The sequence below is a fragment of the Halichoeres trimaculatus genome, unplaced genomic scaffold (assembly GCF_033239565.1).
Source record: "Halichoeres trimaculatus isolate MK-OKI-2021-1 unplaced genomic scaffold, fHalTri1.1 fHalTri1_scaffold_1, whole genome shotgun sequence".
NCBI classification, from domain to species: Eukaryota; Metazoa; Chordata; class Actinopteri; order Labriformes; family Labridae; genus Halichoeres; species Halichoeres trimaculatus.
The window spans coordinates 24,651,082-24,665,988 of record NW_027437179.1 but is presented as its reverse complement, the minus strand read 5'-3'; positions in this window follow the sequence as shown (position 1 = coordinate 24,665,988).

Sequence of the window (14,907 nt, the reverse complement as noted above, 5' to 3'; positions counted from 1 at the left end):
TCTTTAAGCAGTGGGTGGCAGGTTTAACAATTACTTATCTTTCCAACTACAAAGCAAAGAGGAGAGCTGCCACCCACAATTTCATTCAATCACATGAGACTCTTTGGCAGATAATGCTACCTGTTGCCATAAACAGTATTCAAGACTTTTGCACACAAGATGAAATGAAGCAGATCTGCTGAAGCACCGCACACTTTCACGGTGGCCCACTGGAGTGTGGTGGACACACAACAAATCTGTTCATTATCACAGAAGCAGCACTGAGCATCCTCTGACTCCTTGTCATTTCTGATAACTGTGGGTTCCACTGTGAAAATAAGCTCATCCTCATTATTCCTCCATTTCTGACATCCATTTTTTCCTTGCAGTAAACGAAGGATAAAGATGAGCTTTGTGTTTTGGTTGGCATACTCTAGTGATTCTTGTGTGTTTATAGAAATAAGCGCTTATTAAAGCTATAGTCAGGATTCAGCGCTGTGTACTTAAAAAGGACCTTACTTGGCAGTTTCTGACTTACTGGGCTCTGGTTGTCCTTTTCTGAACTTATGTAACTGGTTTAGTGGTTGCAGATGTTTGTGCAGCTGAAAACAGTTACTCTGTAGATTTTCTGTGATTTTCTTTGTAAGCAAACGTCTATACTGTACTCCTGTATATAAATCTGTGAAAGGAACAAAGCTCTTGTGAAACACATGAACAGGGCTGCAGTGTATATTATGTTGGCTTATGAGCTCATTTTTCCTCCCTGGGAACTAATATGACAGAAATTTGTTGTGTATTTGGATGGAGTCACTGTGTTGTAAAGTGCAGCTAAGTCTTATATCATAGGTTTGTTCTTTACTCTTGACACGTTATGAAACACTTTTACCGAGTTAGAGGTATGAGACGTCATGTGGCCACAACTTGGCATCTTGTCACGTTTCCTTGGAAAAAGCAGGTTTCTGGAGAAGAGTGGGGAAAAGAAAACTGAATGAGTCATTAGAGGAAACTATAGCTGGGAAAAATATTCAAATGTATGCTGTGGTTTCATCTACCCTCTTTGTTGTTGAGAAAATTTAATCATAAAATAATTGTCTACTATTAGTTCTGGAGTGACTCCAATTAGCTGATGTATTGAGTTAACGGTGTAACTCAGTCTCTGACAACTTACTCAGTTGTTCTCTCGAGGAAACAAGAGGAGGAATAATGTTTGGAAAGGCTCTATATCAGAAAGCCTATGTAGCTGGGTGGAGTTAACGGAGCACATCGAACAGAGACCCAGCTGCTTCCACATTTGTCACAAAACCACGTTGATTAAAGGCTCCCTGCTGCACAGCTGCTCAATCACAGATAAAGAGTATCAACGTATCACTACATATGTGTGGTTTTGTTAACCAAAGAGCAAACACATGAAAGCTAATAGCTATTTGTATAAAAGCTATTTCAGCTAACTCATAAACTATAAGATGAACAGGAAGTGAAGTGAACGGGGGTGGGAGAGGGAGAATCCATGTCTTTAATGTTGGTTTTCTTTTTTTTTTTTTTTAATTATAAAATGCCTGGGTGAAAATCTCTCCTTTTATGACCAGAACTGAATGAAAAGATAAATTCACTGAATTACTTGTTCTTACTTTGAAGCCCTCTTTTGAGTGTGTCTTTAGAAGTATTATTAAGTACACACACTTATCACAGTTTTCAGAGCTTATTTACTGAAAGAGGTTACTTTTCCTGAAAACTAACTTTCAAATACAAATCAGAAAGTAATTAATAATGAAATTGACTGTACAGACTCTGTCTGAAAGATGGTTGTGCCTCAGACAAAGTTTTTGGCTTCAAAACTGTACAATGATAACAAGCAGAGCTATGCTGTCCAGTCTATATACAGTCTATGGTCAAAACCCAGTAACTCCAATTCATTCTTCACAACTGAGGCAACACCAGTAATTACATGATCAAACACATCATGTCACCTCTGCTTACTGACTCTGTGGCAAAAACATAAGCATTTTGGGTAATAAACATGAAGGATGTTTCAGTACTGGATTCTGTCCTGCAATCAAGGCAACTGCAGCAGAGTTAAGTTGCTAACTGCCATAGTCTAACATTAGAGATTGTGAAAACAACAAAAGCATTAAAAGTTGGGACATTTGCTGAATTTATCTAAAGATACCTGCAGAAACTCTGCTTCTCTACCTCAATAGAAAATTTCAGCTTAATGTGAATTAGAACAGATAAACCAATGTTTAAATGGAAGTTATGTTCAGTTTAATGCTTATTTGCACTGCAAGTAGCCTGGTTAAGATCTGTTGCAAAGGAAACATGATTGACTGAGGAATCATAGGCACTACGCTTTCAAGCAGTACACATAAATTATTATTTAATTAACAGAAGCTTCATGGGATCTGTATTTTGTGTATACATGTTTAGATCTTTGGTAGTTGGTAATGATTGGTATATGGTAAACAACAAGACCTACACTTTCTGCTCACCATGTCAGGTTTATAATTCACATAACCACCAGCTCACTACACACTATCCCTTACTCATTTAAGCTTGCTTTATTTAATTAATTAATTTATTTTTTACCATGTCATATGCATGTAAAGCATGAATAAATAGACTATATTTTCAAAATGTTTTAACCTTCGGACAGCAGGTCCTGGGATTGAGCTCTGCCTACTGGATTGAGAGACTGACTCAGTGAGCTACAGCTGCTCCCTACCTCCTGTATCTCCTGTATACACTGTGACATGTGAATATTGTCTTTGTTGTGACCAGATATGATTAAAGAGGAGCCAGGAAGTCACTGCACGAGCTTTATTTAGATACTGCACAGCTGCTTTCGTCTTCTGCTGACTATAAACCAAACCCAAGGATCATGGGAACCATAACAGACGAGATGACAAGGGCGAAATATCCCAGAGGACTCTGCGTTGGTTCTCATGGCCAAACAAGGCCTCAAAGGTCAGAGTTTATTTCCTTTGTTCAGTGCAACACACAGATTTACAGGCAAACCCATAATCCAGTAGTGTAAGCAAACTTTTTCATTAGAGACCAAACAGTGAGCTACTTCGTGCTTTAGTGTTTTCTTTTTTTAGTGATGACCTGCACAAAACAGCATTAGGGGTCATTTTTAAAACATCATATTAAAAAAGTTCTGCTCAGTCAATTTACAAAATAATGCAAAAACAATGCAGGAAAAACTGAATTAGTTTATTTTACATTATTATTATTATATTAGTTTATTATTTACTACATAAAATTAATCAAAACAAGAAGTGCAATAATTATTACTAATATTTTACTACAATCACTGCATACATTACAGAAAAAGAGTTTCTCTGTTAATTTTCATTTTCTAAACTTGAGGCTCATTCTCAGTCTTGCAAATATTCAAACTTCATCAATCATCCACCATCTGTTCACTGGAATGAAGTTCTTCTCTTCCATCTTTTTTGTCATGGGAGTTCATTGAGTATCTGAACGTCAGTGCAGACCTGCCCGGGCCTGTGCCGTGCCATGTCCCAGTTAGCCCACATTTGGCGAAGTGTCAGGGACACAACTGCGGGCCCCTGCAAAGCCTGCAGGCTGCAAACGTGACTTCTCCACACTCTTCCTCAGAAAAACAGAGGAAGGAGTCCATTTCAGAGAATGGAAAAAACATTAGCTCTCTGGAGACAATTAATGCCTTGTTTTGTTTCTTGCAGCGCTCTCCCCCTCTTTGTCTAAAAAAAAGATAGAGCCAATATTGAACACTTGTGAAAGCAATTATTTGCGACAATGGGAAGGAAAGTCATTTGGGTTTTGTTTGCACGGATAATTAAGGATTTAATTAGCAAAATACAGCTCTGCCCTGCTTTGTGTGGCTAAAATTGCAATAAATACCACAAAGAAGGCCGAACAAAGCCTGAGGAAGAGTCCAAAGCCACATGTGGGCACACTCTAAATACTGTCTAGCCTTTTGCTGGTGAAGGATGCATTCAGAATCCATTCACAACCACACGTCCCAATGTGTGTTTAGAGTCTCAGGCAAAGGAGTGACTCCAACAGCCTGACTAAGTCAAACACACACTTTCTCTACCAAACACAAATATTCACACTCTCATACACACCAACACTGACGCTCTGTTTACCTTGATACAATAGACACAGGAGGTTACAGTCAATAAAGCAGAATCTCCTCTGAGGATCCAAGAAAACAAGGACATGCAATGATTTCAGTGAGATAAAGACTATCTTAGAAAAGTTTCATAAATAAAAGTATTCATCAGTGTCCTCTGATTAAAGGGCATTTCCACCTCAGATCATATTATTATTATTATTTTAAATCAAATCTGCCTTCAACCTTTAAATTGCAGATAAGTTCTTTAATATTCTGACATTATTAGCAGAAAGTAGCTCATGTGAGTGACATTTAAAGCACATGGAGGGAAAAAAATGTCTGCTTTGCCTGAACTGCCCAGACACAGGAAGCATCACAGACTTCAGCTATGAGGGGAAGTGGGTTGCCTGGCTCACGTTTGGATGAAATCAAGGTGAAGAGATAAGAGGAGTGAGAGCAGAGAGACATCTTTGACAATCTTTGGCTGTGTGGAGAAAAAAGCAAATGCTGACAAAGAATTAACAAACCAAAAGAGTGAAATTAGTTTTTTTCCCGCAGGTTTTATGGTAAGAGACTGGGACATGAATATTGAAAAGTGAGTCAGTCTGTGAGTTGCTCTGACACACAATTGGTGATTCTGCTGAGCAGGAAACTGAGGTCAGAGGATTGACCTTGATAAACTGTCATCCTGCAGTGCTCCTCAGCATGCTTGTGCCACTAACTGTCCCTCTGAGGCTCCAGACAGAAAACCCTGGCAGGACGGCCTCACAATAGAGTCCTTCTCCGGTCTGAGAAGGGCAGCAGACAGAAAGCAGACATTGTGTGGTCTAAAAGATCTCTCAGTCTCCCACTTCCTCCAATCCTTTTTTTCTCTGACATTTTCACTTCCTGCTGCCCCTTTTACCCATCGCATCCTCTCATCTCTGATGATGTCATTTCAATTCACTGCAATCAAAATCATAAACAGTTTGTATTGTAACAGAGAAAGGCTCCTGCTGGCATTTGTTAGTGAAGATGTGCTGTTTGTTTGCATGGATTTTGCTTTATTGCGCTGTCAAGTCACTTGGTCATGGCTGACTTGCCCTCACACTGAGTCTGGCTTTGGATAATTTGTTATGGCGGCTGAACTTGTTTAGTGACCTCTTGTCCTGATGTATACCAGAGCAGGCTGTGTGCAAATAGAAATGTTGAGAAAAATGAGAGAAAATGTCACTGAAGGCCATGCAGTCACACACAAATTATAATCATAATGATTCCCCCACGGGATGTTTGTTTACGTTCTCACAGATTTATTTCTCATAGGCTGAAGAGATACTGCAACCGTGACTCTAAATACATAACCCCACTGTGGGCCCTCTTGGACCATTTCAGCCAACGTGGTTTCAATGTGGAAATCTCTATTAGAAACAGATGTTCATGCTGTCAGTGATTAAGCAATGCCTTTGAAACTGCCCTTCTATTGTTTATAACTCAGCGCAAAAGCTCAAAAATTCCCTATTAAATGAGAAGTCTTGTATAACTAAAATCAAATCACATGTCGTGAAGGATCAGCTGGGTTGATGGGGGATATGAGGGCTTGTCGTCATGTGGGCGCAGGGGAGGTTAGAGTGAGATGTGTGATCATGAGACAAGAAATTACTTTCATCCTGAGTGGAAACATCCGGAGCATGGGAATCAGGCAGACTCCAAGCTGGCACCAAACAGAAGTCTATCCTGTTTGAAACTTGAATACATATCTTTAAGAGTAGAATATAGAATAGAATAGAGTAGAATAGAATAGAATAGAATAGAAAATAATTTTATTGTCATTGTAACAAGTACAACGATATTGAAGTCACAGCAGCAATCAAGAAAAAAAAGTAAGAAAGTGTATAGAAAGTGCAAAAAGGTCCATAAGAAAATAGATGACAGCTTGTCCATCATTCTCCAGTTCAGCCAGCCTCCACCTCCACAGGGTCCAGGACTGAGCTTCTTCAGCAGTCTGTTCAGTCTCCGTCTCCTGGATCCTGTCTGCTCACAGCAGGTGAAGCTCTTCCAATGTTGCGTTTGTGTCCAGTGGTAGCTCCGTTAGCCATGTCTGTGAATAGCATGATGCTACTCTGCCCTCTGGTATTCCCTCTGTTGCTGGGTTAGCACAGCTAGCTCGTCGATCTTATTGGAGATAGATCTTACGTTCCCAATAACGATGGATAGAAAGACAGGTCGATGTCGTCACTTCTTGGTTCACACCTGAGAACCAGCACATCGTCTACCTCCTTCTTCTCACCTTGTGGGGATAAAATCAGGCCTTGCACCAGTTAGCATTGACATGCTACAGGCTGCTAACAGCTGAGTTCACATGTAAACAATGCAGCCAACATGTATGATCTCCAGACAAACACAGGAGAAAAAGTAGAAAAAATATCGCTGAAGCAACAAAAAGTTTGGTGCCCATGACCAACAAATGAGCCATACAAAGTAATGATCCACTCCAAATACAAAGATTACAAAAAAGAGACAAAAAAAATTATAAGAAACGGACAAAGAAGAGTGAGCTGCTGCAAAAGGCAGCCATAGCCAACAGGGCGGCGCCTAGCAACATGAAAGCGGCACATAAAAACATGCTGAGAGGCAAAGCATCTCAACTTCATGACGCATATACCAGATGTAAAAATCTTTATTACTCACCTGTTGGAGTTACTTTAAGAAGGGTACAGTTGGCCTTGTGGTTTGAGCATGTGCATCACATACAGAAGCCATAGTCTTCTTGCAGCAGTTGCTGGTTTGACTCCTAGCTTTGACCATTGCTGCAAATCACCCCCCATTCTTGACCCTTCACATTTCTTATCACTCACCAGCTGTCCAAGCCAATAAAGACCAAAAAAGCCACAAAAATATGCAGCTCAAAAATTTGGGTGAACTTACCCAGAAAACCTTGAGTGAAGAAGGAAGATGACTGAACTGCAGCAGCAGCAGGCAGAGCTGTTGGAGTTTTCTCAACCTAAAGACAACAAAAGGTACTGCATTTGGCATGATTTGATGCCCAATTCTGATGCTTGGTGATTGTTTACCTTCAACAATAATCAAATTGCAAAATGCACTGTACTCAGCAGTAACTGAAAACTTGAATTCCTCTTTGTCTTCTTCAAACTTTTTCAATTAATTTAAATTCAGTTTTATTCAGAAATGTAACTAGATATAACAAGGCTAACTCAAACCCTATTCCTACATTTTTGGGCTTTTTGAAAGTTACTGGTGTCAGCCACAGATCACCAAATGTGACTTGTAAGCTCATGTTAATGAATCTGTTGTAGCCTGCAGTCGTGTACAGGAGACATGATTGATGTTGGCTGTTCTCATCGGGGATGCTGATTGGTGCTTTAATTTATCCTAGCAGAACTACCTCCAAAGTCATTAAAGTTCTTGAAATTTATCAAAAATTCGGTAATATCTGTTTTTTTAAAGTACACTAACAGTGAAATGTGAAATAAACACTACACTACTTGAAGGGTCAATGCTAAGCAAAGTAGCTAAGAGTGCTTTTGGTTAATCAGAAGAAGTACTATCTTAGCTTTCCTCAGTGAACAGTAGTATTGCCCTAAATGTTTACCTGTTCACTCTCACCATTTCACATGTTTTGCGACATAATTTTATTACTTTTGCAGGGTTTTTTTCCCCCAAAGCCTTCAAATGCTTTGTATCAAAACACCATACCAAAGTTAAAATGTGTTGTAAATTGAATTTATTTTGTATAACAGGGGTGTTTTAAGTAAATCTGAAATAAAGTGGGAGTATCAGCTCTCAAATCTCCTAGCACAGCAGTATTTAAACAGAGGTAAAAAGCTCCTGGCTGGCAGAGAGCTCCTCAGTCTCATGGCCCCTGTGTCAACACACACTCGGTTGGAGGTGGGCTACTGCAGGCACCAGATGGCTGCCTGTCACACCTGGACTACTGTTGATTTTAAACAAAGCTGTCAGCTTTAATGAAGATCACCTGACTGAGGGATCACCTTAGTGCCACAGATGGAGTCAAATATTAAACTCAGAAACAGCACCCTTAACACGTTTTGCTCACACACACACACACACACACACACACACACACACACACACACACACACACACACACACACAAACACACACACACACACACACACACACACACACACACACACACACACACACACACACACACACACACACACACACACACACACAATACACTGCACACACTGCTCTATCCCTAAAACTCAAGTCCATCTAACCTGATTTAGAATCGATAAGTTCTCCAGCATAAAAATATCAGAAAAATGAATGGATTCACTTCAACATTTTCAATAGTTGTATATAGTAGATAATAATCATGGTAAAAACATATTGTTAATTCAAGTGTGTGTGCTTTGTTTCATGCAGGAAATGTGTCTATATGTACTGGACAATGCACCTTTTTCCAAACATGATGTTTAATAATAAACCAGTAGAGTCAGAACAAAACAAGTAAAAGGAAACCTTTAACATTTGTCTTTAACAACAGCTTTTACAGTTACATAACCAGAGCTTCTGTCCTTTATGCAGCCTTTTTCATTGTCTGTAATCAGTTATCTGAGTCAAGGGTGCACATGACAGAGAGACAGGTTGGGTGACAAGTCACAAAAACAGTTTGAATCATTGGGATTAGTCATTGTTTGTCGGGACAGTTACTCCAACTGAATGGCTGCTGTCGTTCCTCAACTTTATTACCTAATAATGATCTTGTTAACAAAAAAACCCCCCAGCTGATTTAACTAGACATGGACATGTACTCATAAGGTCAATATATGTATGTATTTTTCTTCTCATATTAAAGCGGGATTTAGTATTGATCCGGTTAACCCTGCCTGGCAACACTGAGTTCATAACACGACAGGACTTGTTCACATGTATTTGACAAGCACACACACATGATCATGGTAATAACTTGGAACTTAAAAGTTTAATGTCCTTTATGATTTAAAATTGAGGAAAGGAAAGGAACTGGAAATGAAAGAACCCATGAATTGTTTGAAGATTTTCTACAATTATTTTTTTTTTCAAAATTGTCAATAGTCATGTATCTGGAGCAGATCATTGCTCAGGAGTAAACATTTAAGTTGTTGTACTGGGAAAGAAAAAAAAATACTGCACGTGTTGTCTGTAAAAGTGAAAATAATAAGTTCTGATATTTCGTTGGCCTTGAGGCCTTGAACGCTAACTGCCACTGCAGATCAGTCCCAAAATAACCTGCTGTCCCTCTTCTACCTGCTGCCACGCCCTCTGTCCCTAAGCAAGGATGTGAAAGGCAGGATATTAGACGATGTGATTTGGATGATGAGTCAGGAAACGAGATGGATCACTACTTCACCCAGGGCACAGCAGTGTGAGAACTTGGAGTGCTTTAGACCGGCTGAACCAGCTCAGTTGAGAGGGAAAATGGAAAGCTGGATGCACCGTGGGAAACATGCCAGTAGAATCACTGTCACTTCACTCATGGGTGTAAGCCAACAGTTTTATGCCCCAAAATAAACAGAAACATGAAAATAATTCTAATATTTATAGTATTAATTCTATCATACTTTTCTTGCATATAATGAAAATTAACTGGTACGAGGACTTTGGATCCAGCAAAGCATAGACAACACAGAACACATTTCATCTGACCTAGTTCTGGCGTGATTATTATCTTATCTATAACACACACACACACACACACACACACACACACACACACACACACACACACACACACACACACACACACACACACACACACACACACACACACACACACACACACACACACACAATAAGGGCTAACAGGCTTGTATTCTTGACCACTTTATGAACCTGCATCTGTAGTGACCCGTGGCACCGTGGTGTCTGTGAAGCTGCAGAGCTGAACAGTGCAGCAGCTTTTACATGTTGACACCACAGACTGACCACTGTGCTGCTAATTACTCTGTCGCTGAGCTCTCTCACCTCTGTGGCCTCTTGTGACTTGTCACCACTCGGCATACAGACATCCACCTTCCCCCATACAAAGAGCCTGGTCCATGACAAGAGTGAAAGCTCCTGACCTGACACACACACACACACACACACACACACACACACACACACACACACACACACACACACACACACACACACACACACACACACAATACACTGCACACACACACACACACACACACACACACACACACACACACACACACACACACTAACAATTTGACTCAGACCTGCAGCGTGATCAAAAATGGAGAAACCCCTCTTTTCCTCCACTAAGTCAGAGCAGAAAAGAGCAGCATGAGGATCTAGTTTCCCTGAGCAATGAACCGAGCACTTTATCAGCTCAAATTACAGACCTCGTCCAACCCTGCACCGCCTTATCAGGACTATTAATCACATAAACTGTGTGATCTAATCAGGAGTCCATTTCTGTTCTATTTTGTTATCTGTGCTGCCACTTCACCTTCTCTATTTGAATACAAACACATGCATCAGCCAAATTAAGGCTAATAAACCTCTGGTATTGCTCATGTTTACACAGTGGAGTCAGACCGTGCTCTTGGCAGCTTTTCAGTGATGTGTCGCTCTGCAAGGCTGAGTAAAGTATGTCGCTGAGCACAAACCAAATACACCAGGCCAGCAGTAATTAACATGCACATTCTTCCTTAGCGGTGAAACCACAGGCACGCTGTGTTTGATGTTTTTACTGCGGGATCAGCCGAACCAGGCCAGGAAAGGGTTTCCCCTCACCGGTCCAGATGAGATTCTCCTTTTCATCTTTCAATCAAACTTGTTTTCTAAGGGTGGGACGTCAGGTAAGGGACGCGGTTTGTCAATGGACCCTTTGGGAATTACACCTTTTAGCTTTCTCGAAGAGAATTTGATAAGTCTGGTGTTATAGGTTAGATGCCAAAAATCTACAAGAGATAAAAAACAATCAGCCACAATAACTACAACAGAGTTTGCTGAGGGCGGGGCAGTATGAAAGGTCAACAATCACTGTCAATCATGTTTCTGTGCAATGCCAAAATCCTGCTCCTGTGGTAACAGTTTGATTATCTGTGTGGCCTCAATCTAAGATATGTTCACCATAACTTACTGAGCCTTTTGAATAATTGGTTGATGTGCACGAGATGTGTTTTCGTTTCGAGCGTGTAGTGTTACAGCTTAGTCAGTCACACGTCGCCCTCCAACAACAGCTGTGAACCACAAAGGTGTTAATAGATAATTATCCCCTTGTGCAAGACTGGATAAGCTATGATTGTGCTCATTGGGTGCATCAGTCTTTGTTGTCACGGCTTCTTATAATGGATTTTTCTCTACACTAAGAGTGTTGCATTCTCTAAATCTTGCAAACAAAGAGCCAAATGCTGAGCTTGTTTACCCCTTTGCACCACTTCCTCCTTCAAGTAAATGAGAGACCACACCATCGTCATAAGTTTAAATGTGCATCATCTGCAGAGGAAGTAGTCTGAAGTGATGCCTTTCATTAGACACTAATGTCATTATCGCACTGGTATTTGAAACACTCTTCTATCAGGCCAAACAAGTGAACACTGTGCTCCTTTGTCTACAGCTTTTTTCCACCACATGTGCTCTTGTAATACAGTTGATGCGATCCTGATATTTGCCCCCATACACACAGACACAAACACAACTCTAAAGCCAAATCCTGCCTCTGCAGCCCAGAAGGCAGACATGAAGTAGTGATCTTCTTATTTAAAACTCAAGACCAAATGAAAGCTTACAATCCATATGATCAGACCACAATACCAGACTGTACTTTGTGTTTCTCACGTTCTTTGTTAAAGTCTATTTCTGTTCTCCAGTAACTCTACCTTTCTCTGTGTTTTTTCTCCGAACTCTAGGGGGACTTTCTTTTGACCACAACAAATGCAAAGCTGCCCCGCAGAAGCTCAAAATAACTTCATAATGGGTTGTGCATAATGGATCCTGACAGCAAAATGATGGGTGAAATGCACTGTGGGTTCTAAATTTGTCCTCATACTATTGGCGAGTGGCTGTTGGGAAATACCCTCTCAAAGTTCATGATGATTTTTACATTCTATAATTGTTAAACAGTAAATCTTCTGTGTTAAAAGTTTTTGTTGTCTGTGAATAAGTTAACCAATACACATTTGATGTTCAACCTTTGTTAATCTTAAGTATCATAATGTGTAATTACTCCAACATAAGACAACATCACACTTATGGGGGATGATGCTCTCTGGTCTGTTATCGCATGTGAGATGTACTGCATCAGTCTTGGGGATAACAAATACACAGCATCTGTGTTTCATGTGAAAAAGCGATACATCTTTGAGGTTTATTTAAAAAATAGAAAAGTATTGTGACCTGAGTTTATGTGTTTTAAGTGACTTTTGAAGAGCTCTGAAGAAATATCTGTCTGTTTCCACATCATCCATCAGCTTGTGATACAGTAAAATTAATTACATGAAGGATGTTCTGGTCAAAACCAAAGCAGGGCTGTCTTATACCTGCACCCATCCTTTCATTTTCCTAAGTGTTTTATGTGACTTTTAAACCTTATTCATGGCTTCATCAGTCGTTCTATCACTTTGTATATTTCAGAGACTGCACTAAGAACTTTGTCAGGTGAAACATCTGGTTTGGGGTGATGCTCTTTGGTCTTTAATGGCCTCTGCCAGGGGCCACATCAATGGCAGGGATGATAAATCTGAACAATGGGAGAGCCAGTAAAGCAGTCAGCAGGGGTTCGAGGTGCGGGCTACAGGAAGTGTGGCTCCTCTTGACCCCTGAACCCTGAGGTGATATGTGCCCGTTTCAGTCTGTTCTCTGTGTGCTGGGATATCTGACGCCTACACATTATACAGTACAGATGATGAGCGGCTCTCAGTCTGGATAGAGACGATAAAACCAATGTGTCATGAAAGTGTTTTTACAAACTGAACTTCTTTAAAAAAGCCAAAGTTTACACAAATAGTTTAGTTTACACTGCTGAAATAAGTGGGATGTGCATTCTTGTCAGCCCCAGAATTACTAGCCAGTCAAATGCTTGATAAATATTTGAAGTATAGTTGCACAGAAATTTTTGTCATTGCGTCTGAGCTGCAGCTCCAGTTTGTCGCTTCTGACCTAACATCAAAATGCACAGTGGTGGAGACAGGATAAAACAATATGTCACAGCCCCCGTATGATCTTAATTAGGAAGAACATGTTGCAAAGGCAGAAATTATGCCAGACACAAGTAGAATAAAAAATGCAACGAAAATGTCAACCAGTGCCCCCTACAGGCATTACGCCCATCTGTTGTTCAAGTCTGAATTTGAAATGCATTTTTCTTTCGCAGGTGTATAATTTCACGTTTTTTTATTTATTGTTATATCCTTTATTTAACCAGATAAAAGCCTCATTGAGACTTGAAATCTCTTTTTCAAGAGGGACCTGGAATTGCAGCAGCAGACAGTTACACAATAAAAAAAATAACATTTTGTACATGCATGGAGTGCCATTGATATTGATGATGTTTTTTTATAGTATTTTGTGGCATGTTTTCTCATTAGCAATGCGTTTCGACTGTTGTGATTGCTAATGACTTTTGCGTCTGTTTAAAGATGTAACATTTCTACATTTGCAACATTTTTTTCCTGATGAAGATCATACAGGCTGTTGCACTTTGTTGCTCTTGTTAGGCTCTACAACCTGGATGTAAACATGCACAGACAGCATCTCGCTTGTGATACAGTAAGCAGGTTGGCAGTTTGATCTCAAAAATAAAGACATATGTTGACGTATGTTGGTTGCATCTGACCACTTTGTACTAAGAACAAACCTCATGGTAAAAGAGCATAAGTACATAAACCTACATTAGGGCTGCACTGTGCTAATTTAATGGATGTCACCAGATTCTCTTGACCTATCCCCAAAAAACATACAAGACCAAAGGATGAAAAGCTCAACCCAACTTAGCAGTCTGGTGCCAATTACATTGATTGGAAAGGGCCTGCTGTGCGACTGTGATTACATCCAAGCACCAAAGCCACACACCATCAGGTGTGGGACCACATGCAACATCTGAAATAAGAGCTGTGAAGCGAGGGAGGTCAGGGAGTTTTCTTATTGTGGTATTCCAGCTGTGGTTCACTTAACAAAATGAGAGTTTAGTTTTCCCAACAGCTCGACTGATTGAAATTGGATTCCTTTACAAAATGGTGCACCGTTTTCAAAAGGGGTAAAGCAGGGAACTCTCATTTCCCTGATGATCAGGTTTTTACAGGGAGGTTTGCAGAGAAAACAAATGTGTGGGATGTGTTACTTCCTTGGATGGGCAGCCCATTCATCTTTAAAAATAGTGCTGGAAAAGCAGAAGATTGAGTTGAGGCCAGATTTAATTTTGGCCCTGAACAGGCATACAAGTGGATCCAGAGGCAGCAGCTTTAGCCACTCAGTGATATCAGGGAACAAGAAGTATTTCCTCCTGAATCACAAAGCCAAGACTTCATAGGATACTGGTTCACTTTAAGCTGCAACTCCTTTAGAAAGAAAAGTGTTCTTGCTTTTTTTTCATATCATATCTTCTGTTGATCTCAAAAGACATCCTTATGGTGTTGATGTTCAGTGTTTCTTTAACAGCATGATAAGCTGCAGCTGTCACTTTCATCCAAATATGGTACTGGATACTTTAAGGAAACCCTTTCTCTCCACATCCGCCTCACAGGCTGTTGTTTGGACAAGTTGTTGTAAACGTCTGCCCATAGGGAAGACTAGCAGGATTTAACTACACTGTTTAAACTTAGCAGCTTTTAGTGCTTCTTCAGCACTTCTCCTTATATAGTCTGAGA